The sequence below is a fragment of the Xiphophorus hellerii genome, chromosome 7 (assembly GCF_003331165.1).
Source record: "Xiphophorus hellerii strain 12219 chromosome 7, Xiphophorus_hellerii-4.1, whole genome shotgun sequence".
NCBI classification, from domain to species: Eukaryota; Metazoa; Chordata; class Actinopteri; order Cyprinodontiformes; family Poeciliidae; genus Xiphophorus; species Xiphophorus hellerii.
In genome coordinates this window covers 8,127,955-8,151,932 of record NC_045678.1, presented here as the reverse complement: position 1 = coordinate 8,151,932, position 23,978 = coordinate 8,127,955, and the positions used below count along the sequence as shown (strand labels likewise).

Below are 23,978 nucleotides of genomic sequence, written 5' to 3'. Positions count from 1 at the left end.
TGTGTCAGCAACAGCTGCAGAGCAGTGCAAGCTCATGGAAATTACATAACAAAACAAAAGTCTAATATTTCAGTGTCAGAGTCCCAAATGCATTCCATGCTGAAGAATGCAAAAATAATGATTTAAAAAAAAAACCTTTAAATGAAACCAGAAGTGAGGAAAGAACTCAGAAAAACAAGGCGAGGAAACACAAGGATCAACTGCAACCATTTTTAACATTCAGAAAAATAAAGGAGCAAAAGAAATTGATCTCTAACCACTAAACACAGGCTGCTTTGGCCCTGTAGCAAACGCCGCCGCGGTTTCACGTGTTAGTTATGGGTCTCGTCGCAGAGCCCCGTGTCATACTCGCTGCCCTAATGAATAGGAGCACATCTCTGGTTAAGAGAGAAGACGTGCGGGCACAGCCGCCATCACTCCTGGTTTGTAAATTGCTAAGGGTGCCTGGGCTCCCTGCCAGCGGCGGCATGCTGTCGAAGCAGCAGGAGGGCATCAAGACTTGTTAAAGCCAGCTGCTGTTTGTAGAACTAAAACTCACAGAAACAAACTCCGGAGAGGGAAGTAAACAAGGAGATGGGGGGGTTTGTTTTTTTAGGGGCTTTCCGGACGAGACAAATCGTCTAAATGCGACGAAAAGTTACGAGTCAGCAGGTACGCTTAACAGAAAGCAAAACGAGTCGCTTACTTCTTCAACAATAAAATGAAGGTTTTTTGTGTTTTTTTTACGTGGCCCTGCCATGTCTCGAACAAGGTGGCTGTCTTGTGTCGCAGAGTGCTGCTTGAACTCCACCAGGAGACCCCTCAGGTGTCTGGTTCTGATGTGCATCACCAGAACCAGAACCAAACATGGAGAAGCAACATTCAGTTTATGTGCACCAGTAATCTGGAGCAAACGTCCTGAAAACTGCCAAACTGCTGAAACATTGAGTTCCTTTAAATCGAGACTAAAGCCCCACCTGTTCAGAGTTGCCTTGGATTCATTGCAACTGGAACATTGATCAAAATATCTGATGTCAATTTGCTTGATGATTTCAATAATGGCATTTGGCCAAATGTGACGTTTATTGCAGTTTCATAATCGGCTACCATATTGTGTGGTAATGGTGTAACATACAGTTTGAACTGCCTTGTTGGTGTAATGTGCTGTACAAGTTGTCTTTTTTAAAAATATTAAATTGTAAGCATTTTCAGAAACTGAAGGTCGCTCTAGCCACGTCACAAAATGGGTCCAATGAATTACAACAATAGATTGTGACCAAGGACTTCTGGATCTTCCAGCGCACAATAGCCGAGCAGCAAATGGAGAAAAGTAAGTCTATGATTCGCAATGTTATGAGGCAAGTGGTGCACTTTGAAATGGAAACAAAAGATTTGCCTAACTGAGTCTGTTTACCTTCGTGTGGGAGAAGGATGGTTATTGCTGCAGTTTATCCTCTTGGGCGTAGTGATACATCCTGCACACGAGATGAGGCGATGCGCAATGTCGGGCTCATGAGAACAAGAGATCAGATTTTACCAACTCTGAGTGATGCTTTGGGCTTTTTGCAATCAGTAGGAAAAAAAAGTCCCAGTGTGAAAAGAGCATGAGTCATAAAAATGATCTAAAGGGCACAATGGAGCAGGTTGATAAAATGTTTTTATTATAGATGGCAACGTAAATAAAACTGGTTGTATTCAACTGTGACTGTGACAAAGATATTTTTTTTTAGGTAAAAGTGAAGAATCCCCCTTCCCTTCCTCGGTTGTTTTCAGAAACAAAGTTATGTTTTCACAAACTTTGTATTAAAATGATTGATATTCCAGCGTTGACCCATCCAAATATTGCATTTATTATGCTACTACAAAAATGAAAAAAAAAAAAACTATTTAAAATGATTATGTTTTGTGGTATCAAAAGCAAAAAGAAATGCTTTATGAAACTCCAAGTTGATTTGAAAGAATCTCTGTTCGGTACACAACCAGTTCTGGTGTTCTTTTTTTTATTTTAGATTTGTAACGATTGATATAATATAATGCCATGCAGATTCATCAAAATGAACGACACGAAGCTCTTTAGCTGATGCTAACTTTAGCAGTTAATGGTTAACCAGTGTTTGAAATGCTCCAACTCTAACACTTTACATAAATGGGGTTATTATGTATTTTCTAGGCAAACTGTCATTTTATACCACCATAAAGTAAAAAATTTGCTTTCAGTTATTATAAAAATGCAGTATGTGTCAAATATAACGTAAAAGAAAATTGACCTAACATCATAGATGTATTTGACGCCTTCAAATTGGCCTCTGTCTCTTTAAGAAGCTCTTATTGTTTCCGACACTCCCCCTTCATCGCATCACAACAACGACGCTTCTCCATGTTGCCGTTTAAAACTGTTTTTATTAGCGTTTAACTGAGACGTAGTTCGTATGATAAACTCGAGAACAGACTACAGAGCTCAAAAGAGTCAATTCTGCTTAACACCCACCCTTTAAAAGTGGTGGAGAGTCATCATCAGCGTTTTTGTAGCAGAGCGTCTCAATATGGAAACAGCGTATTAATTACTTAAATAAGAGTCTCAAACATTGACAGGATGCCGAGCCTAAAGCACTTATGTTCACATAAGTAGCTTAAACTTATTCACCAGGCCAAGTCTTCTGACTGACAGTAACTAGACGATGCATCGTGAGTCAGACTTCACGTTGAGGAGAAATGTCCTAGCTTTTTAATATTGCGAGAGGTCATGCCATGGTAAATCCTTTTTTTTTATTCAGGATGTTACCATGTTGACACAATATCTTTCGCTCTGGAGGAAAGCACACCAGACTCTGATGAGGAAGAGAACCTCGCGAATGACTCGTTTGCAATTTATTCTAAATGAGACCGCAACTCACAAGATCCGAAGTGCAGACTGAAAACCATAAACTCACTTTAAATTTTTTACACCTTGAGTTAATATTTCCCCCCCATTGGATAATGTACAAATGGTTCTGCTTACAACCAAACAAAAACTGCTACCTGACCTCTGTAGGTCAGAAAGAGGCGTACTTTGATCCTGCTAGACCAACAGTCTCACTCTGAACATCGACAAACTCAGAAAAATTGCTCTCTCTATAGTCCATTGAGAAGTGTTGGGACTATAGAGAGCTAGTCTCTCTTTATAGAGAGTCTATAGTTTCTCTCTATAGACTCCTAACGCTTCTTGATGGACTATAGAGGGAGCGTGCAGGATCTGATGTGAACCACAAAGCTGGAATATGTCACAACTAATGTCTACACTGGAACCATAAAACTTTGATATTTCTCTGTTTTGAGGCTTTAAGCCCCAGCACAAAGTGGCACATCTACCAGAAACCGTCTGTACAACCACTAAACCCAGTAGGAAGGAACTAAAATGGTTACCGTTTATAGGAAGATGTCGCTGCAACTGCAGCTTTGTGTCGACGTGACAAAAGCATTCATGTTCTACACATAAAAAAAATGACAGCATTTTTAGAGCAATGGCAAAAAGTAGACCTATTTCTCGCCTTTCTTTAAAAAAAAAATTCCCTTTTACTTTGTGTTCCTCCATACGAACTACAGACATGATCGCATTACCTGAGCGCGCCAAATACTCGTCGTTCTGAATTTGATTGAAGTTGGCAGAAAGTTTTTATCTTCCAAAAACTCTTTTTCTCTTTTGCCTGAAGTCTAAAAGCCATTAGCGTGAGCCGCAGAAAACGCATACTTCTGCTGTTGTCTGCTCACAGTTCCCAGAGAGCACCATAATTCACTCGTACCAAAATGAGAAGCGAGAGAGGCGCGCGGAAAATGAGAGAGCAGCATGAATCTAAATAACACACACAGAGGCCCCGTCTGACCCCTTGGTAATTGCCAGCGCCGGCGCATTGATGTGACAAAAGTATTCCATCTATCTGTCTCGATCATCCGGCCAGGTGTTCTTGAACCCGACAACCCGGTGCAGGTTAATCAGATAAATAAAACCCCGAGAGTTGAGTTCAAAATGAATTCGGTGCTGCGGAGAGGAGGCAGGCGGCTCTGTGCTGGGTTACAGTCTGAGAAGCTACCGAGACGACACGAGAAGCAAGACTGGGAGCTTTCTCCGTTCTTGATGCCATTTCTTTACGTATTTTTTGTTTAGTGAGGAGCAAGACGTATTTCTTTACGTATGGATTATTATATATGAATATACACATGGACGTATGCTAAACTTATCTGATCCTACATTCCCAAACTCCATCTGAACACGTTCAAATTCAATAGATTGGAATATTACTGAAAAACTTTTATTTCGTCAACTCAGTTCAATAAGTGAAATACAATTACATAGATTTATCTTACAGGGACTGTTCTCAAGTCTTCATTTTGGTGGGGATCAGGGGGATTATGATTTTCTGCTAACAGCTAATGAAAACACGACATTTCAGATCAGGATATTGAATCAGACCAATAAAAACATAAAATACAGAAATATTGGTTAAATAAAAAACATATGTTTAATACCTGCTTGAAAGATTGCTGTGTTCAAAAGGTGATTTTAATTTGACAAACTTCATTGGAGCGTAATTCATGGAATATGACCATGTATTTCTCTCGCTGCACATAAACAGGTTATCTGTCTATATATGTTTAGAGGACATGACCACAAATGCACCATCACGCCACCATGATACAAGGATGCTTCTCGGCAGCAGGTCCTGTAACTCCAGTAAAGGTAGAATACAAAATGAATTAAAAATATAGAGGAAACTCCCATGATTGGTTTTTTCCATCTCCAAGAGAAATGGAGACCATTTGTTTTCCAGCAAAACAATGAACTAAAGCATCCAGATAAACCTATATGTGTGCAGAAATGGTTTGAAGACGACAACGTTGAAGTTCTGGAGTGGCCCAGTCAAAGCACGGGCCTCAGTCCGACAGAATAAGTAGCAGGACGTGGAAAGGACTGTTCACGGTTGATCCATGTTTTAGCCGTCTCGAAGTCGGTGTACAGAACTCCAGTGGAAACACTTTTTTTCCGTATCACAGCAGTTTGTATACAGCAACAAAGCGCTTATTTGTGGGCGCTGGCCTCAATTGACGACGCGTTTCATGAAGTGTTTGTCATTCCAAAGTGTAAAATCGCTGTGTGCAGCCCAAAGAGCCGCGTACGCAAACGCTCGCAAGTACGAGGGATTTTTCCTCCAGGGCCTGAATAAGATGGCGATGAGCGGATGAGCGCTGGCGCCTGGCTGAAATACAGATATATCTAATGTAAGTGTTTACATCATCCACGATTTTTTATGATTTGGAAACTTTTTCACCCATGATATCAATTCCACTACTTATTTAACGGAAACTCCACAATTGCGAATTTGTGGGGAGTTTTTTTTTCCCTACGTTATTAGAATATCAAACAAAGTTTTGCCCACATTTGTAATGGAAACGCAGCTTGTACTCTACACTCTTTAACATATAACAGGGCTGAGAGGGGACAAAAAGCTTCTCTCTCTACTCACACGCTATATGCAACACGGTGCCTGAACCGAGGCTCCTTTCATCCGCTGTGTTATGGAGGGAAGGCAGGGAAACGTGCAGTGATGTGGAGTCTTTAACAGAGGGGTTGACAAAGTGAGATCCAGGCGCAAAGCAGGGCGCAGGAGCGAAGCTTTGAGGCTGTTTCTATCTATCACAGTCAGACTAAGGTGTGTGCGCAACGGTATGTGCAACATAAATATAATAGGTGGCATTTATGACGTGAATGCCGACGTCCTCAATCATCTAATCCCAACTCTGTAAATATCAGCCTCTCCGCGTCAGTGTGAGGGTTGGAATGAGAGTGCGCACTCGGCTGCTTATCTCCGCCATGCAGATGTTTGGCCCCTGGTCTTCCATCACTCCGCTTCCTTGTTAACAGGCTGCAAGCCAGCCGGAGTGTCACGTCTTGACACGTATTGCCGGCTCCTCTTCTTCCCCTTCCGGTGCGAACCACTTGTTTTGAAGTTCCAGCACATCCGGGACGCATTTACACCTCAGGAATATCGACGCGAATATTTTTTGCTTCTCATCAGCCGAGTGTAGAGGATTGAGTTTCAGGCGACACACAGGTGAATCTCATTTCCTCTATGGCCTAATCCAAAGAGAGAGAGAAAAAAAATCAATATATCCCGGCTTTAATCCACCAACTCTGAGAAGTAATAGACTTTTTTTCATAATTAATTATTTACATGATTGCAATTATTATTATAATTTAAAAAAAAAAAGAAAAGAAAATAACTTATTTTCACTTTCATCTTTCCGGTGAGAAGACGGTGGGGCCTCCGAGAGCCGACCGTCTCTGTTTTTGCCAGGACATTAATCACTGTCACGCTCCTCTCTGCTCTTTCCGTGTCTGCCTGAGTCTGAAATAGACCCGCCGCCTCGCCTCACTTCCTCCCCCTCCCCCCCGCCCCCAGTCCCGCTCCGCCCCGGCCGAGAACCACCTTCATCGCCATAGCAACCAAAGCCAACCCGAGCGGAGCTGCGGAGGTAGTGGGGCACAAAAAATGTGTTTAACAATCGAAACTCTTGCCGCTTGAGGACGCAGGACCCGACGCGCCATCGCTCCTGTTGCACGCCGGTGTTCTGTCAGATAGCCATGCGTTGTCAGATCGTCATACGCGTATGACAAACTGATGGCTATATCTGTCAGATCAGCATACGTTGTCAGATAGTCATACGCTTAGCTCAGACATGTATACGTTGTCATTACCATATGATTTTATTTAATCAGCAACATAGAATCATGACGTAGATCATCATACACTTTGTTATTAACAGTTATATGGCATCCTGACTTAGCGGTTAAGTAGGTTAATGAGTTTTACACGGGCCTGTGTTGTAATTGACTGCAGCTGCAGCCAGACCTGCTTTAAATACACTTTGAAACCATGACAACGCATGTATATTTATCTAGTTATCATATTATGTCATATTATAAACAATTTAATGACTTATTTTCGTCATAACTTGTTGCGTATGCTGAACTGACAACTCCACTGACGGTCGGACTTCTTAATGCGCATGCGCGGGCATGCGTACTGACTGCATGTGTGCTATCCTGACAGCGTATGGCTATCTGACAGAACAACGGCAATTTCACCATATTTTATATTTAATCATCTTTATTAAAACGGTGTTAGATCGTCATAAAGCTGCTAATGTAATAACACTTTATTAGCCACTGTATGACTTCCTGATGCATCTCTTAACCTGTCTGATTGCCATACACTTTATTAGCCACTGTATGACTTCCTGATGCATCTCTTAACCTGTCTGATTGCCATACACTTTATTAGCCACTGTATGACTTCCTGATGCATCTCTTAACCTGTCTGATTGCCATACACTTTATTAGCCACTGTATGACTTCCTGATGCATCTCTTAACCTGTCTGATTGCCATACACTTTATTAGCCACTGTATGACTTCCTGATGCATCTCTTAACCTGTCGGATTGCCATACACTTTGTTATTAGCCACTGTATGACTTCCTGATGCATCTCTTAACCTGTCTGATTGCCATACACTTTATTAGCCACTGTATGACTTCCTGATTAATACCAATGACATCAGTTGTATGATGTACTATATTTAATGTAGAACATTTTACTTCTGTATTTTTAATAATCCACACTGTCACTGGTGGGGTAAAACTGTTTAATTTAAGTTACACTTTTTACATTTGAACATGTCACCCATGTCTGTGGCACATTCTTTGTGTGCCCACCTTGAGCAGCAGTCACACTGTATCTGTGAAGTGGACAGAAAAAGAAAACAGTTATGAGTTAGCAAGTGTAATGTGTTTGAAGCGTTAAGTTGTACAGTTTAGTTGTTTACCATGTCAATGATGTTCTCTGAAGCATTACAGTGAAGCATATTGCATTCCACACAGTACTCTTCCACCTTGTCTGGGAACAAATAAAGGCATTTAGAGTGTACTTTACCAAAAATAGTCAAGTACTACCTCTTTATATTCTGTTGACAAGCCATCATGTTATACTAGTACATAACAGAAAATACTGCAATTTAGTATGTCATATATCTTTGGATTTTTTTAATGCTTTGGACTATTCCGGTATAGCCTAAGGGAAAATTTGTTCCGTTTGGAATGAAAAATTCGGTGATATGCTCCTAAGCCATCTTGTGTTTTTGATTGTTAGAATATTAACAAAACAGATCAACAGGTTTCACACAGACTTCCACAGTTCCCTGAACAGTGGAACTGGTTCTTAATACCCAACATTAATAAAATTTCATGTGTTCTGACCAAAAACTTCTTAGAATCATAGCTGTCCAAAGCTATAAATCTCCGAACATTCAGCCAGTGGTAAATTTTTCGGCATACTTTCTTAAAGTTTGCCTCTGCCCTCTGTTGAGTGTCAATGGGTAGGAGCCTTCAGAAATAAAACTGAAGACTTCCCCCCATTTGCACTCCATGTTTGCTATAAATGACACAAGAAAACATGTAAATTGCATCAACAAGCATTTAAACAAGACAATTCATTAGACACTGCAAATTGTTCAAATATATAATAATACCCTGCTGCAGCTGCGTACACAACAAAACACACCTACTCCTGCTACTAAACACGCCAACTGGTGCTGCAATAATATGACATTTCTGTGAAATATCAGCTCTTAGGACAAGAAATACAAAATTAAAATAAATTTAAAAAAGTTTGTAGTGAAAGCTTCTTCATATCCATCCTTTTTTATTCCGATTTAATACAAAAAAACCTTGTAATCAACATATTTATGCATGTGCATCCAACAATGCAATTCTTGAAATACTGCAGAAAACACAACAGCGAGTTTAAATGCAATTGAGAGATCCCAATTTTTTATTGACAACACTGGTGGATGCCATGTCCTTCCTGGCAACGCCTGGTGAACACAGGGACTTCAAGTGACTCAAGAACATCTCCTGTCTTTTATTAATTGAGGCAAAAGTCACACTGACAGTGACTAATACATAACCCAGGTGGCTGTACTCGTGTATGTGATCTGTTAATCTGAAAAGCCTTCATGTTCCAAAAACAACCTCAATTTGCATAAACTAAATATGTGTAAATGTAAAGCACATATAAAAACAAAATTAACATGAACGCTTTTCATATACATTAATGAAGATAAGGATTTGTTTCAAAAGTGAAACACTGGTTTTGCCCCAGTTTCAGTGTGGGTAAAAATTGCGTTTTCATACGTCTGATTCATTTAATGTTGGTAACGGTGGATGCCAACATTAAGTTCATCTATGTAGATGTTAAAAAGGTGAGAGGACAGTATACTTCCCTGTCTTACTCCGGAACATGAAGGCTTTTCAGGTTAACATATCACATACACGACATGCTATCCAAGTTAGCAGACATGTTATCCAACCCAAAAATATCAAGGAACTGGGGGACGTGAATTTAAACAGGGCGTGTTTTGTAGTTTACTGCAGCTGCAGCAGCATTAAATTTAATTTATTTACTTACTTTTTATTGTGTCTCTTCTCGCGTATGAGCATTAAATTTAATTTATTTACTTACTTTTTATTGTGTCTCTTCTCGCGTATGACAAGCTGACGACTCCTCTCAATATCGCGGACCTCCTGCAGAATGCGCATGCGTGCGCATGCGCTCTTACCATATGTATGCTATTCTGACATGTATGGCTATCTGATAGAACACCTGTTGACCTGCTTGCCAAGACTCGTCAGCCGTGAAAGATGGCACAATCTTAGCACACTGGACTCCCAGCTGATCCCTGCCATGTCAAATTTTTTTTTTTTTTTTAAAAGTCAAAGTTCCTATACTTAAGCCTCCACACTCAGACATTAAGTTGGATTCATGTTTTCATTATGTTCTCAATGTGTTCCACCCTCTGAGCCGGTAATTAAGGCCATTCTTTCGGCGGCCCCGGATACAACTCTCCAGACCAAAAATGAGCCTCTCAACGTGTAACATGGATCACAAATCCGCCATTTTGGCAAAGAAAGAGCCGAACCCCCCCCCACCGGTTCTTTGGCTCGACACCAAGAGCGTTCTGGCAAGAGGCAGAGGAAAAAAGGTCAAGGCTTGCGGCGGAGCGGATCCCTCCCGAACCTCTGGCAGGTTCAGCTCGAGGCGCAGCTTGGTGCTGCTCGCTGGCACCCGGGGTCAAGTGAAAGAAAAGAACGAGAGCAGACAATAAATAATAAGCCTGTTTGATTCCGTGAGAAATGCCGAGACGTTTTTCTACAGCTGATACGGGGAGCTACGTCTTTAGCTGTCACATGAAATAATATCTGTTCTCCGTTATTGCCTCTGTTCTGTCACTGGAATAGAATGTTGTCATTTTGAGTGTCAGCAAGAGATATTTATATATTTAATCTGAATGCCTCTGAACCAAACGAACCCCATCTCGGTCCTGGCACATTTCTTCTCTTTGTTGTGCTGCGGATATGAAAGGCTGTATGTTCACCCATTAGGACCTAAAGCTCCCTTTAAAAGCATTCTAAAGACTTGTCTGTGTCTGAAAATACCCCCTACTAATGGAATGTGTCTGAAAAAAAACATCCTGACAGAATTGTCACCCCAAGCCTTTATTTCTTCGCCCTGTGATGCAAACAAAAAACACAGACGGGATTTCAAATTGTTTCCTTTTACTGAAGGCACAGCTAAAGCTTTGATCCGTTTTCGGACGACGACGTACGCGTCCAAAGCCCACTTTTAAAATGACGTTGCAAGATGACGGAACCTGCTGGAGGAGTGGTTGTGATTTCGTTCCATCAGAAACCATCTGTAAATGCATGCTTGTTTTGTTTCTTAAATATGCAAAAACACATAAGAGTCGCAGAATTTGCTGGAAAGACACTGGATACGTCGACAGAATTATTGATTCTTTTTTTTTTTGTTTTTATGTGTGAAGTATCGCCAAACTGGTGGCATGACCTTCCCTGTTTCATCCACATTTTCACTCCACACCTTTGTTGTTCGGTTTCAAGGAGTTATTAGACATGGTGGCAAAACTTGATACTGCTGCTGCGCAAGTTACTCGACAGGTTGTTGCTAGGCAACCAAAGAGTGAGTCAGTCAATGCCATTCACCTTGTTTAGCCCGCTGTTAGAGGTTGACCACTGCAAGGCTTTCTTCTGCCTACACCTCCCAGAATGCTGTGCAGTTCTGGCTCAGAGTTCAGTGAATATTCTATATATTGAATACTTCATCAGATGTATTATCTATTGATATTGATCACGTGTTATTGATTTGTCCCGTATTTTCACCCTAGTGTGAGTATAAATGTACCAAGCAGTATATTGTTTTTCTCAGTCCTTAAGCCAAAGTGGCGCCCATTAGCTTTTAGTCTTTCTGATTTTAGTTTAGAGAAATTATGTTACATATATAAATAGGCTATTTATATATGTAACTACAAACACAATTGTAGTTGTTAGCAAGAGGTGAAATGATTCCATGTTGGCAGCAGTAAAAAAAAAAACGGATTCTACGTTTTTTTATTAGCTTTTTTCTTTCGTATTTAACCTGTTTTACGTTGGTGTACAGCACCTTGGTCCTACCGCCGGTGTTGTTTCAAGTGCGCTCTATACATAAATTGACTTTCACAGAAAGGACAGAGGTCAGGGGCATCCTTGTAAATGCCGCCACTCTGTTGAAAAATAAAAACGATTGATTAAAATGACAATGAAGTCTGTCAGGAGAGGAAGCAACTGCAGAAAATGAATTTCTCTTCTAAATGCAGACAAAACAGCCATCTTTCCTCAAATTGTAACCAAGATAGAAACACAAGACACACAACAGTAGTCAAAGCAGCCAGGTTAACTTCCCGCTGTTATTGTGTCTTATGCACTTGCAGCTGCTCTGCTGCAGCTTCCCTTTGTGGATCTCAGTTAAATCTCTGTGTAAATTCTGAATTAATGCCGCTGTAATCCTCCTCCTCGCTATCTTGACCGCAGGTTGTCATTCTGCTGTAATTCTGACCTCTGGGCCTGTATTCACTTCACTATGCTACTCTGACAAGGCGACCTCAGGCTTTCCGTATCAATTTCTGCATAATTTCATTATGTTCTTCTTTCTTTTTTTTCCCTTCCAAATCCAAGAGCTGTACACTAGGAGCAAACATACTGAGAAGAGATACATTGTTAAAAAAAAAAAAAAACAGGGTTTTGAAAGGAAAACGATCACACTTAACCGAATCAAACAAATTGCTCCTAAATTCGCAGAGGTTCAGAAAATATGCTCGTTTTTACAAAGAGCGGTCCCTGTTAACACGCTGCCAAGTACACAGAGTCAGAAGAGCGAACACAGCAGTGAGCATAAGTTCACAAATAGTTCTTGTGAAAACAGTGTGGTAACCGAGAGATGCAATTATGCGCAACTCGCACTGCTCGAGATGCAAGGTTAGTCCTTTCATAGGACGAACAGGAGAGAACATTTCCAGGCTCTTTGTTTTTTTACCAGGCAAAAAGGAGAATACGAGAAGACAACGACAATAAATGTTACAATCACAGAGCAGTACTGTGCATTTGAAATTGTTGGTATTATGTTTGGCTCTGACTGGCTTGTGAAAGTCACGCATTTTCTAAATCTTACATTTTTTGTGAATTATATGTTGGCTGAGATCAATTCGTTGATTGTTAAAGAAGAGTTAGCTTAGTCCGCCTAAGGAGTCACAAAAACTCCTTATGATTTAGAGAGACCAGTTCATATTTTCGGGACTGTGGGAGGAAGTCGGAGTATCTGGAGAGAACCCACATAAGCACAGGGAGAACGAGCAAACTACACATAGAAAGACCCCAGGTTGGGATTTGAGCCCAGCACCATCTTACTGTAAGACAACAGTGCTAGCAACTGTTACTTTGTGCAAAAACTATGCATTCCAAGCATTATGTACTTGCATTTTTGGATGCTAATGTAAGATTTATCCAGCTGGACAGAGTCCGACAGCAGCAGATGCTCACATGTATGCCAGTTCCCAAACTGCTAAAGGTCGCAGAGTGTTGGAAACAGACGAGAACGAGGAAAACAGACATTATCACGTGACTGATTTCTTTTACTAACTTAAACACAATCTCAACATCGTGCCGGTCTTTTTTCCCTGTAACATTGTGCGGAAACATCTTCTCAAACGTCAAGAAAACGACAGGAATGGGGAGTAAAAAAGGAGTGAATCTCAGGTACTTAAACGGACAGTTCTTCATTGGCTACTTGTACATTTTTCTGCTGTGTTATTCTCCAAGCCAAAATCTGGGTGAGGTGCAACTTCTCTGAAGGACATTAAGTGTGGAATCATTCTAAAAATGCTACTAATCCAAACCTTGGCATGTGGCTGTTCAATTATACGTGTTACAGGAACGCAGAGGAGAGGCCAGCTGCCTGATTTTGCTAACCACTATTACCCAAGCCTACCAATAAACGACAGAGCGTCCAAGACCACACGTATTCACAGCTGTAAACACAGACATTCAAATAAACAGCCACATTCACCAGAATCAGACTGTTGACCGGCAGAGATCCATGTGCTGTGCTGCTCTCTAATGAGCCAGCCTCCCCAGAGGCAGCTAATCACAATCTGACTCTGGAAACAACAGCCAGCCTGATGAAACTGTAGCACATCGGCAACCCTTCTCAAAATTTGTCTAATAGCCTTCAAAACCTCTCGCACTGACGCAATACCAAACATAATGCACAGTGCTTTACAGCAGGACGACGGATAAAGACGTTTTTAAGGTCGCTCTGCTTATTTTCAGAGCGTGAATTCATAACTGGATAAGTGCCCCAGGAGTTTCGAGTGTGCCTGCTTCCAATCCCAGTTTGAGGGGCTTACAACAAACCTATTATTACAAACTGAGTGATTCTGTGCGGAAGAGACAGGGCCATTGCAGAGAACGTCGGTGGTAAAATTAAACCCCATTCCACAAGGAGATGTTTTTTTCTTCTTCTTCTTAAAGTAGCATACAGAACCATTATAAGGCAGCAAATCCTTGAGAAGAATGCTTGAGGATTCAATGCAACCGTACGACATCAGTCATTTTCCTATTAATGTTGAGTGTATTAAAGGAAAACTACGTAAAAGCAGTCCTTTCAACATCCACCTGTGACCATGTGGATAGTCTTTACTTGGACATAACCTACCAAGTCCCTGAAAAACGTATGCATTACATTTCAAAGTGACAGGGCGGTTTATAACTCGATGTATAAATAAATCAACGAGGAACAACAAAATACTGTTTCCTGACCTGAATACGATTACTGTGGGATGTTTGGCACTAGAGGTTCAAAAGGCTCTTTTTGCCTCCTACAGTAAATAAAAACCCAAATGAGGGGAATGTGTTTTGACACAACTGTGCCCCCCGTTCAAATAAAATTTAGTCTCAGAGACAACATTAAAGCTGTTCTGGTGGTTCCGAATTAAAAATGTAAGGATTCCAAAAAGGTAATCCCTCTGGCAGTAATAATCACAAGACTAATATGGATTCATGGTATAAATAAAACATCCACAGCACTCATCACCTCTGCAAACGTCTATGGTCATTTTCCTTTATCGATGTCTATGATTAAGTATTGATTGATTTGGTTGGGTAGAACGATGGCGCAGATGATCAGGAACGGATGGGTTTTTGGTTGGCTGACTCTGACAGGTGAATGTTAGACTAAAACACAAAAACTTAGATTGTTTTCCATCTCTGAACACACCGTATCAAGCCTCCTAACCACAATCCACATTGGTAAACCTGTTGTGATGAGATAAGTGGGGGTTTTAAAACACCTTAAAATGTTGCACAACTTAAATCATCCTGCAATGACATGTGGGAACACAAGATTACAGGAAAGAAGGAGAATGTTCCAGTGTTCTGTTGTATATGTCATGTTATTATTTAATCTATCCAAGGTTATTCAGAAGCCTTACATTTGGTTTCGTTTAGCTCCTGATGGAAGAGAGTTCTTTAGAGTTACAACCACAAGGAGTCACGGTTAACTAGAACTTATGTTGGCTTTTACCAGATCTCAACCCAACTTAACACCTGTGGTAGATTTTGGACAGGCATTTTAGACAGACCTTCACTTTCTAGAATCAGTGTCAAGATCCAGATAAGCTGTTCTGGCATCCCATCGTCACTCTGTCAGTCCCTTGCTTTTGTGCTGTTTATCTTATTAGCGTTCTGAAGACGTCACCATTAGGACAAATGAAAATGCCTCTGTATCAATCCCGCTCATTGATACGGGAAATTGCTTGATTTATGTCTCCGTAATCCAGCCTTGAAAACCAAAGAAATCAACCTTCTTCAACATGGCAATTGTTGATTTTCAGTAGATGCTCATCTTCCTTAAATATCCTCACTGACTTCTAACGTGAAAAAGAGCACTCCAATGTCTTTAAAACTATCTATTAGCCCATAGAGCTCAAAGAAACCCACAGTAAAGGGGTATTCTAGGAGCGGAACGAGAACAATGTTCCCACCGTCCCCACAATGAGCACAACACCCATCTTCCAACTCAATCCTCTGGGTCACATCAAGCTTTGAATAAGTTCCCTTCCTAAAGCTTCTAGGGGTTTCAGCCGTGCATCCAGAGCATCAATGGAAACAGTGTGCACCCCCAGCCGCCCCCACCGCCACCCCTGCAATGGCCAAATCAACTGTGGGAGCACTTTCTTTTCCTTTCGCCCTTCTTTTATTCTCATCCTGCTCAGACCATGCCAAGGTTCAACAGAGGAGGGACGAAGAAGGAAAAAAATAAAAAAAAGGCGCATGCCTTCACGTCTGCTTCGCATGCACACAAAGGGGTAAAAAAAAAAAATCCTCAGATTGCTCAGACATGCACGCATGCGTACACGCACATGTGCGCACCTCGAATAAAACCGAGAGAGACAGAAATCACTGAAATGATTAAGTTCAAGTTTAAGGATGCCCTTCTACAAATAATCGTCCAAAATGTCTCACTAGGGTTTAGCTTGTTCGGACACTAAAATCATCTTTATATGAAAGAGGATGCCCTACAATTTGGCTGCACTCTGATTGTCTTTGGAGTTTTTTGTGTCCTTCCTATTCAGACAGAAACTACTGTTGCATAAATTTGCAAGTTTAAAAGGCTCAACCCAGCTTGTTTTATGCCCTAAGTAGTGCATTCTACTCTAGCCTATATCTTTTCTTTGTGATAGCGACCAAGGATAAGTGAAACAAACACGATGATGTCGACGCGACATATTGAGACTGCTGGGTCGGATCGAGCGTTAATTAGCGGCGTTGCAGACAGAATGCGGGAACGCTCGCTTCCATATCAGATTTCACAGACAGCGAGGTTGTGTGTCAGAGCAGAGCAAGGCCAGGTTACAGACAGAGGGAGGCCTGTGAGTGAAGGCCTCTGCATTCAGGAACAATGAGATCCTAGGAGACTGACGGGACTCAGAGAGACAGGGTGGAATTATTCATTTCAACGCTCCTGCTCAGACCACCGGCTTCCCGCTGTAATTGTCCGCTAATTACGAGCTGCACTTTCTCCCTCAGTGCCCAAAGATCACGCACGCATTTTCATCTGGTTGTTGTTAAGGTGAGCCACAGCCTACAAGTTCTCTACTGACAGCAAAACTGGCCACGGACCGCTACGAAATGCAGCAAAACAAAAAAGTGTAAGCCGAATCCAAGAGCGAAATTCCTCGCTAGGAAACAGCCGAGGAGTGATTTCATTTTGAATAAAGCGAGGGGAGCTCAGGTACAGGACCTCAATCAGGTTTCGGAGTGCGTGCGAATTGAAAATGGCGACATTTGTGTCACCGCTGTGGGACAACATAATCACATTCAGGTGACGCGGCTCTGCATTCCCGCTGTAAAGAACAGGAGGATATTGAGGTGAAAAGCTGCCGTCTCAAATCATAGCGCCCGAAGCTATGATTTCAGATCTGGTGTCATATTTACATAAGAGTGAGCAACACACCCTTCGATGTTGTCCTGAATACACAGGGCGACTTTCAAGAGACGTCTCGCTCTGTGTGCGTCTTCCTTCTCCTTAAATGCCTGAAACGAAAGAGGAGGATGTCTACATTGTGACTTACTACCATCCTCCTTGGGGAAAACCACACTGAAGTGCTAAAAGAAAAAAAAAAACTATTCACATCCATAAGGTTTTCCACATGTGTCTTAACACAAGAGAGTAGCTTAAAGCAGGATTTGATTATGAACAACTCCTCTAAGCTTCAGACATCTCATCGACCTTTGTTCAAGACATGAATAAGAGTATCTTCCTATGCTATTCCGCTCGATTCAAATCTCGCTTACACTTCCATCTGTGCTTTCTCCTATTCACTTGGATTCCTCCAGTAGAAGTCGAACCGAACAGGAGGAGACGTTGTAAACAATAATGTTGATTTTGTGAGCCATTTTTGAATTGTAGTTTGCCTGTGGTTTTAGTAATACTGGCAGTGAAAGTGAATGGAGCCATTCAGTCTGTGTTGGCCACGCTTTCAAATTCTGAATTAACATTAATAGCTGTCTTTTTCGGCTCTGCACTTCTGTCTTTGCAGTGGAGGATGGTTGTTTACACTTTCCGGTAAGATTCATTGGGTCAAACTACATACGTCATCGGCAAATGTTAGCGATTGGGTGAAATGTAAAACCTAAACAGAGTCCAGGCATCCAGCAAGCAATTATTTCTCAATAGTCAAGAGCCCGGACCCTCTGTGCAAAGCAAATAGCATTGGACCAGGGGCTGGTTGTTGCCAGCCTAGGCCTGACATCTTGGCAAGACAGGACCATCCACCTAACCCAGGAAGTTGAGTAGGGAAAGCATTAATCAAATATTAATCAAATGTAGCCATGTGGTCTATGGTAACTCTCAAGATCCATTGCTCAAGTGGTAAAACATCTATCCTCCACAAATCTGCCTTCTATCACAGAAAACTAACACAGTACATCACCTTGAACACACCATTCCCACTACAAAAATGGTGGAGGGGATTCTTTTCTTTTAGCAGGCACAAGGAACCTAATCAGAGTTAGCCTAGCCATCGCCTTCCTATACGACAAACCACTCGATTCCCAGCTCCCTTCAGTGTATCCTCTGGGATTTCTCCCATGGAACTCCATTTCTATATAGGGTTGTAATTTGTCTATGACAGGGAAAAGAAGTAACGAAGCCATTCTGTCTGTGTTGGCCACGCCTACAAATACTGAGCAATTAAAGTCGGAGCAAGAGGAATGTCTGAGTGATTTTATTGCTGGAAAAGGTGTTATGGGGCAAGTCCCTGCACGGTTGTTTACATTTCCATTAGCAGTGGGGTAAAATATAAAACTTCGACAGAGTTCACACCTCAAGCAAGCAATTGTTTCTCAACAGACAGGGGTCCAGACCCTCTGTGTGAAGTAAAGCATAGGAAAAGGGGCTGGTTTTTACTAGGCTGGGTCAGTTTAAGATAAGATAAGATTTATTTGTCATTGTCATCAACAGATTACAACGAGATTGAGATTTGCTCGACTCGAGTTAAGATGCAGGTTATGTGTATGTACATAATATACAAAGATAAAGAAATAAATAGTACAAAATGAGAAATAAATAGACATCAGAAGATGGTTGCAGAGCCTGGAGGTGTCGCAACAGAATTTACATTTTTAACAAAGTGGTGTCAAGATCAGAAGTTCTTATGCCTTTGAATTTAGTGCCATGATTGCCATCGGGTAAAAACTGTTTTTTAGGCGATTTGTCCTGGTTTTTATTGCTCTGAATCTCTTGCCTGATGGCAGCAGCTGGAAGAGACCATGGCCAGGGTGTGAAGAGTCATTTAAAATGTCCAAAACTTTCTTGTGGAGCCTGGAAGTGTAAATCTGTTCCATAGTGGGGAGGGGGCAGCCTATGGTTCTCTCTGCTGCCCTAACAACCCTCTGGAGCGCCTTCTTGTCCATGGATGTGCTACTGCCGTACCAGACACACAGACCGTATGTGAGCACACTCTCTATGGAGCAGTGATAGAAGGCCTGCAGCAGGTCTGAGGGGAGACGGTTCTTCTTGAGTATTCTCAGAAAGTACAGTCCTCTGCTGTGCCTTCTTCAACAGCTCCTTGGTGTTGGTGCTCCAGGTTGATGCAAAGAAGCTTGGAACTAACTAAGACAAGGCAATCCTGGACCAGAACCTGTTACACGTGATTTGAAAATGGACTGGAAATTTAACTTCTAGCAGACCAGTGACCCAAAACACACAGTCAAAGCTCCAAAGTTGGATTGCCCTATTAGATTCAGGACTTGGGTACTGAATCTACAATCTTTTCACATACGCTCTATTTAATCTGACTGAGCTTGAGCTATTTTGCCAAGAAGAATTGGCAGATATTCCTGTCTCTAGGTGACCAAATCCGGTAGAGTCACACCCCGAAAGACTTGCAGCTGTAACCACATCATGTAGTGATTCTGCAAAGTATTGACTTCCAGCCAGCATAATGAATTGTCCCTAACAACCAAAGGGAAAAAAAGTGAAGTCTGGTCCACTTGAGAGGCAGCAGATGTTCTGAAAAACTGATTTTACATAGACGACAGGTTTCCAAATAGCTTGAGAAATGCCATGCTGTAAAAACGGTCTGCTTCAACTCTCTGACTCACTTTGGCTCGGCGGGTGGGAAAAGCTGCACCTGAAGATGACAAAAGAAGTCACTCCACGCTGGGATGAAGCATTGTTTTTCCCTCGAATTTCTCAATGCGCTTGTGAGAACTGTTGATAAAAGCCGGTGAGAGGAAATTACACAAAGAGCGTGGCTCTAGACTAGACTTAATCATGCCTCTTATCTGCATCCGTCTGTTATCTCTTTAGACAGACAGATTCACCGCAACACCCACACGCTTTGTGAAGGTCAGACCGTACTCCTCCTTTTGTTCTCAGGGTAATTTCAGATGAACGAGAGGACAGATCAAGTTCTCCTGGCATTAAACTTTCATAGCCGTTTGTCCCTCTCAAATCATGCCCGACAACAAAAAACAATTCAAATGGCGCGGTTTACAAATTTCGGGTAAAGAGGCCGCCGCCTCGTCTACTCTATGACACTTATCATATTTGTTAATGGGGATGAATTATTCATGCCGGCATCAGATGACACGCAGATACGAGCTCCTGCGTGTCATTGAAACAAAACGATCCCGCACGCTGTACAGCAGGGACAAAGAGAACCGGGAAGAAGGTGAAAGTAGAGAAAGAAGTAGTTCAGGAGGCTGAGAAAGGGGAGAATGTTGGAGTGTTTTTGGGGCGCTGGTTTGGTACCCCTCTCACCCAACCCACCCAGCCACCCACCTGTCAAGAGACCCTCATAAGTTCATCAAAGATGAAAACCTCTTTTCCATTTGAAAGGACGGAACCGGGAAACTAAAGGAGGCTCCTAGGCTTACAAAGGCGTTAATCATCCATAGGACAAGCATGTGGGCCTGACAGAACCAGGAAGGAATAAATGAATATCAATCAAAAGTTGTGGGGGGATAAATGTATATATGGCATTCATCGCACGTGTTGACGAGCGAACAAAGCAACAAAAACCGAAGTCAAGCCAACTCCACAGGGTACAGATGAGGCTGTTAAAATGCATGGCTGAATATGCATGAGGACGGGATAACGATATGATTTGTCACTAAGTCAAGATTAATTGATTGATTTCATGCCACCAAATACTTTTCTCTGCGCGCTTCTGAAAGGCACGGTTGTTTCAAAGCACAACAGGGGTTGCTGCCAAAGGATTTTCAGAGGGTTGAGTCACTAACGGTTTGGGACACCCCAAAATGCAAAAAGTCCAGAATTCAATGAGTTTGACGATGCTTGTCGTCTGAGATTTAAAGCTAGGAGCCAGGATTTCCTGCAAAATAAATCAAATTCCCTTTTACGTTTCAATTTTAACCCACAGGGGAAAAGTTTTCTTTTATGCTTTGCTATGTTGTTATCATTAATTAATCTAGATTCGAGAAACACACCTGTCTGGTAACATCACACAAGGAATAAAGCAGCTGATTAACGTTCTTTTTAGATTGACCATCTGAGTTTTTCTATTCGTTTTTCTCTCTTCGATCTCAACTTTCTTCCATACTCCTACTTCAAATATGTATTGAGAGTCAGATTTGAAAACACAGTTGGGGTTGTGGTTAGGTTTAGGTTGAGTTCTAACCCTAACCCAGGGAAAATTTGGTTAACAAATAAAACACACAGAAGCAGCTTGTTAAGACGAGCAGAACAGACTGAAGTGGAACTATTAGCGGTTCAGAATCTGTCAAAAGTTGCTCTTCGGCTGTAAGTTTCACTAATTCCTGCCGATCAGCTCGATTTCTTGCATCTCTGTGATGACATTGATTCAAATACAAGCAAACCATAATTAGCAGGGTTCTGTTTGCTTGGGAGGTTTTTTTTTTTTTTTTTTTTAATGAATTTTGAGAACTTTGTATAAGTTGCTGCTGGTACATCTGAAATCTTCCCAACGTGGTGGCAGTAAATAATTTATTCCCCCCACTCTATTCTTCATTTCCCAGCTACATTACCTTTAAACGCTGTCTTTTATGGAAGACAAACGAGCAGAAATAAAAAATGAAGAGATGATGTTGTGACGGCCAGCAAAATTACAGGGGGCCAGACGGCCAGCAAAATTACAGGGGGCCTCCCGCCCTCCCAGCCCCCTTTGGCACCATCAAGCACTTAATCCAAAGCACAAACTTGTCAACCTTTGCCAACACAAACTCCTGCCATGCTCGGTCAGATTTTAAAGCTGTTTTACTCCTAACGAATGCAGCGCCAATTTGTGATGTTGACGCCGAACAACAGCATTTCAATGAAATTCTGCGCACGCCGCAGTTCGGATAAGGCGAAACTGCCACCCTAAGCAGTCCTGAGCCACCCTCCTGACATGTGTAAGAAAAAAGTTGTTTGATTCATGCGGTAGGACTGAGTGTGATATTTTCAGCAATGAAGACATGCAGGAAATGGAGCAAATCTGTTTAAGAGCCAATGGCAGATAAAAGCTTGTTCAAAGGTGCTTGAAATGTAAGCACCTTAGACGGGAAAAGTCACCCAAGCGATCATCCGTGAAAGCAACCAACTTTATAAATGTCTTTATTCATTTGTTGGACCTTTGCTCCACCACACTGAAGCCGTTTTTTTTCCTGCTTTTGTGAACGTGAACGTCACCTGGTAAGGTGCAGCAAAGTACCGCTCAACACTGCCCTCTGTCGGGGCTTTAAGGAAAAGCTCCACAGATTCAACTCCCCATTAATCAGCTTCAAAAAACATGCAAGGAGAGCTTCTAATGCCTTTTTTTCTTTTCATCACGTTCAACCTGTCTTTGGTCGTATCATTTGCAGTCCAGGGGATCTCTCCCTGTCGGACATTTATCCTTGTTTAAGGATTCGAGATTAAGCGAAATCTGGACTGGATCAAGGAGAAACGGGAGAAGCAATCCATCCCAAGTGACAAGCTCATGAATACAGACTTTCTGGGCTCAAGTATAAGCGATATCAGCCTCGAAGGTGATTGTAAATTATTATTATTATTTTAATTTTTTTAAATGTCTGGGGGTAAAATGTGAAACACGTGTAATGCTTCTCCCCGCGCGTAAAAGCTGCTTATGTAGACAATGAAAGCCACCAGATACAATTGACCATGCCTTGATTGTAACAGGAAAAACAAGGAAGACATGAGTCAAACGAGAGGTTAGATTTTTGTTAGACAGTTTTTTTTGTCGCAAATGAAGCTTCACCCACATACACACGCACACACAAATCTCTGCGCGATAGATTTATTTCTTTTTTTTTCTTTAGCCCCTTTCCTAAACTGCTATTCTCAGTGGACTCCAGGAGCACAAAGTAAGTTTGAGACAGAGCTACTGTTGGGCAGGCGGAGGCAGCTCCTGCAGCCCACAAATGCGCCTCTGATCCTGGGATGAAACGTGAGTGGAAAGTAAAACTGGCCAGGCATTAAAAAAAAAAAAAAACTACAACATTTAATAATAAAAAAAAACAACCCTTCCCTTAACAACACCTTGACATAGAAGAAACAACCAAAAATGTTGAAGCCTAAATAAAGAAAGTGAGAAAATATTGTAGAAAGTGTCTGCGATTTTATATTATTTGTAATAAAAAGAGCAAAACCCCTAATTATGCACATGGTATTGTGTTGAAGGAGGGTTGGTCCCGAGAGAGACGGACCCCTCCGCATGCCTGAATAGAGCTCCAAAGTGGCCACACCATTACTGATTGTGGGTGGTGTGCATGCAATAAGCGGCTTGTTTACTGTGTAAATGATAATAAGAAAAATAATGACTCAATGTCAGATTACATTATTTCCGCTCCTGAATGCAAAACCGATGCAGAATCCGACCTGAAAACTGAGCGACCACACACCCGAAAAAGTGCTTTGCTTTTCTCATCCCAAGACATTCTTTGCAACAACAAAAGAAAAAGTGATGTGGGTTTTTTTTTTTTTTTCTTTCTTTCCTCTTACCTCTAATGCGGGTTGTATTCCTCTGGACCATGAAAAAAAAAATGCCAGTCGGATGAAAACACATAAAAAAAAAAACCAAATAAATAAAAACAAACAACAAGGGGGAAGGAGGTGGTGGGAGGGGAGGGAGGGGGCGTAAAAGATCTCGCACTTTTCTGCAGCGGAGCCAGAATAGAAACAGGCTCTACGTGTTGTTTCCTCAGCCACTGCGCGTTCCTCTCCGAGAGACCTGCAGCCGATAACTGCGCTCTCTGCTCCTCCGTCGGGCGATACCACCGGGCTGAAGAGGGGAGGGGGAGGCGGGGAGAGGAGAGAGAACCGGGGAAGGAGAAGAAAAGGAGGGAGGAGGCTGTGGGAGGGAGTGGAGAGAGAGAGAGAGAGAGAGAGAGAGAGAGAGATGGGGCCGATTTGCAGGCGAGGTGGGGAGGAAAGACGCGCGCAACCTGCCAGAACTGGAAGTGTGTGTGCGTGCGTGTGCGTTGGGGTGTGTGTGTGTGTGTGTGTGTGTGTGTGTGTGTGTGTGTGCGTGTGCGTGTGTGTGTGTGTGTTGATCGC

The 23,978-nt window shown here is 42.0% G+C and overlaps 1 protein-coding gene across 2 annotated transcripts in view; it reads right to left on the bottom strand.

Moving 5' to 3' along the window:
• sema5ba (sema domain, seven thrombospondin repeats (type 1 and type 1-like), transmembrane domain (TM) and short cytoplasmic domain, (semaphorin) 5Ba) overlaps positions 1-23,698 on the bottom strand; it is a 235,817-nt gene extending 212,119 nt beyond the window's left edge. For both annotated transcript variants that reach the window (XM_032566937.1, XM_032566938.1), the window contains exon 1: positions 23,424-23,698. The gene's annotated coding sequence lies outside the window, so the exon portion shown is untranslated. The remainder of the gene's footprint in view (positions 1-23,423) is intronic.
• Between the last annotated feature and the right edge of the window lie 280 nt (positions 23,699-23,978).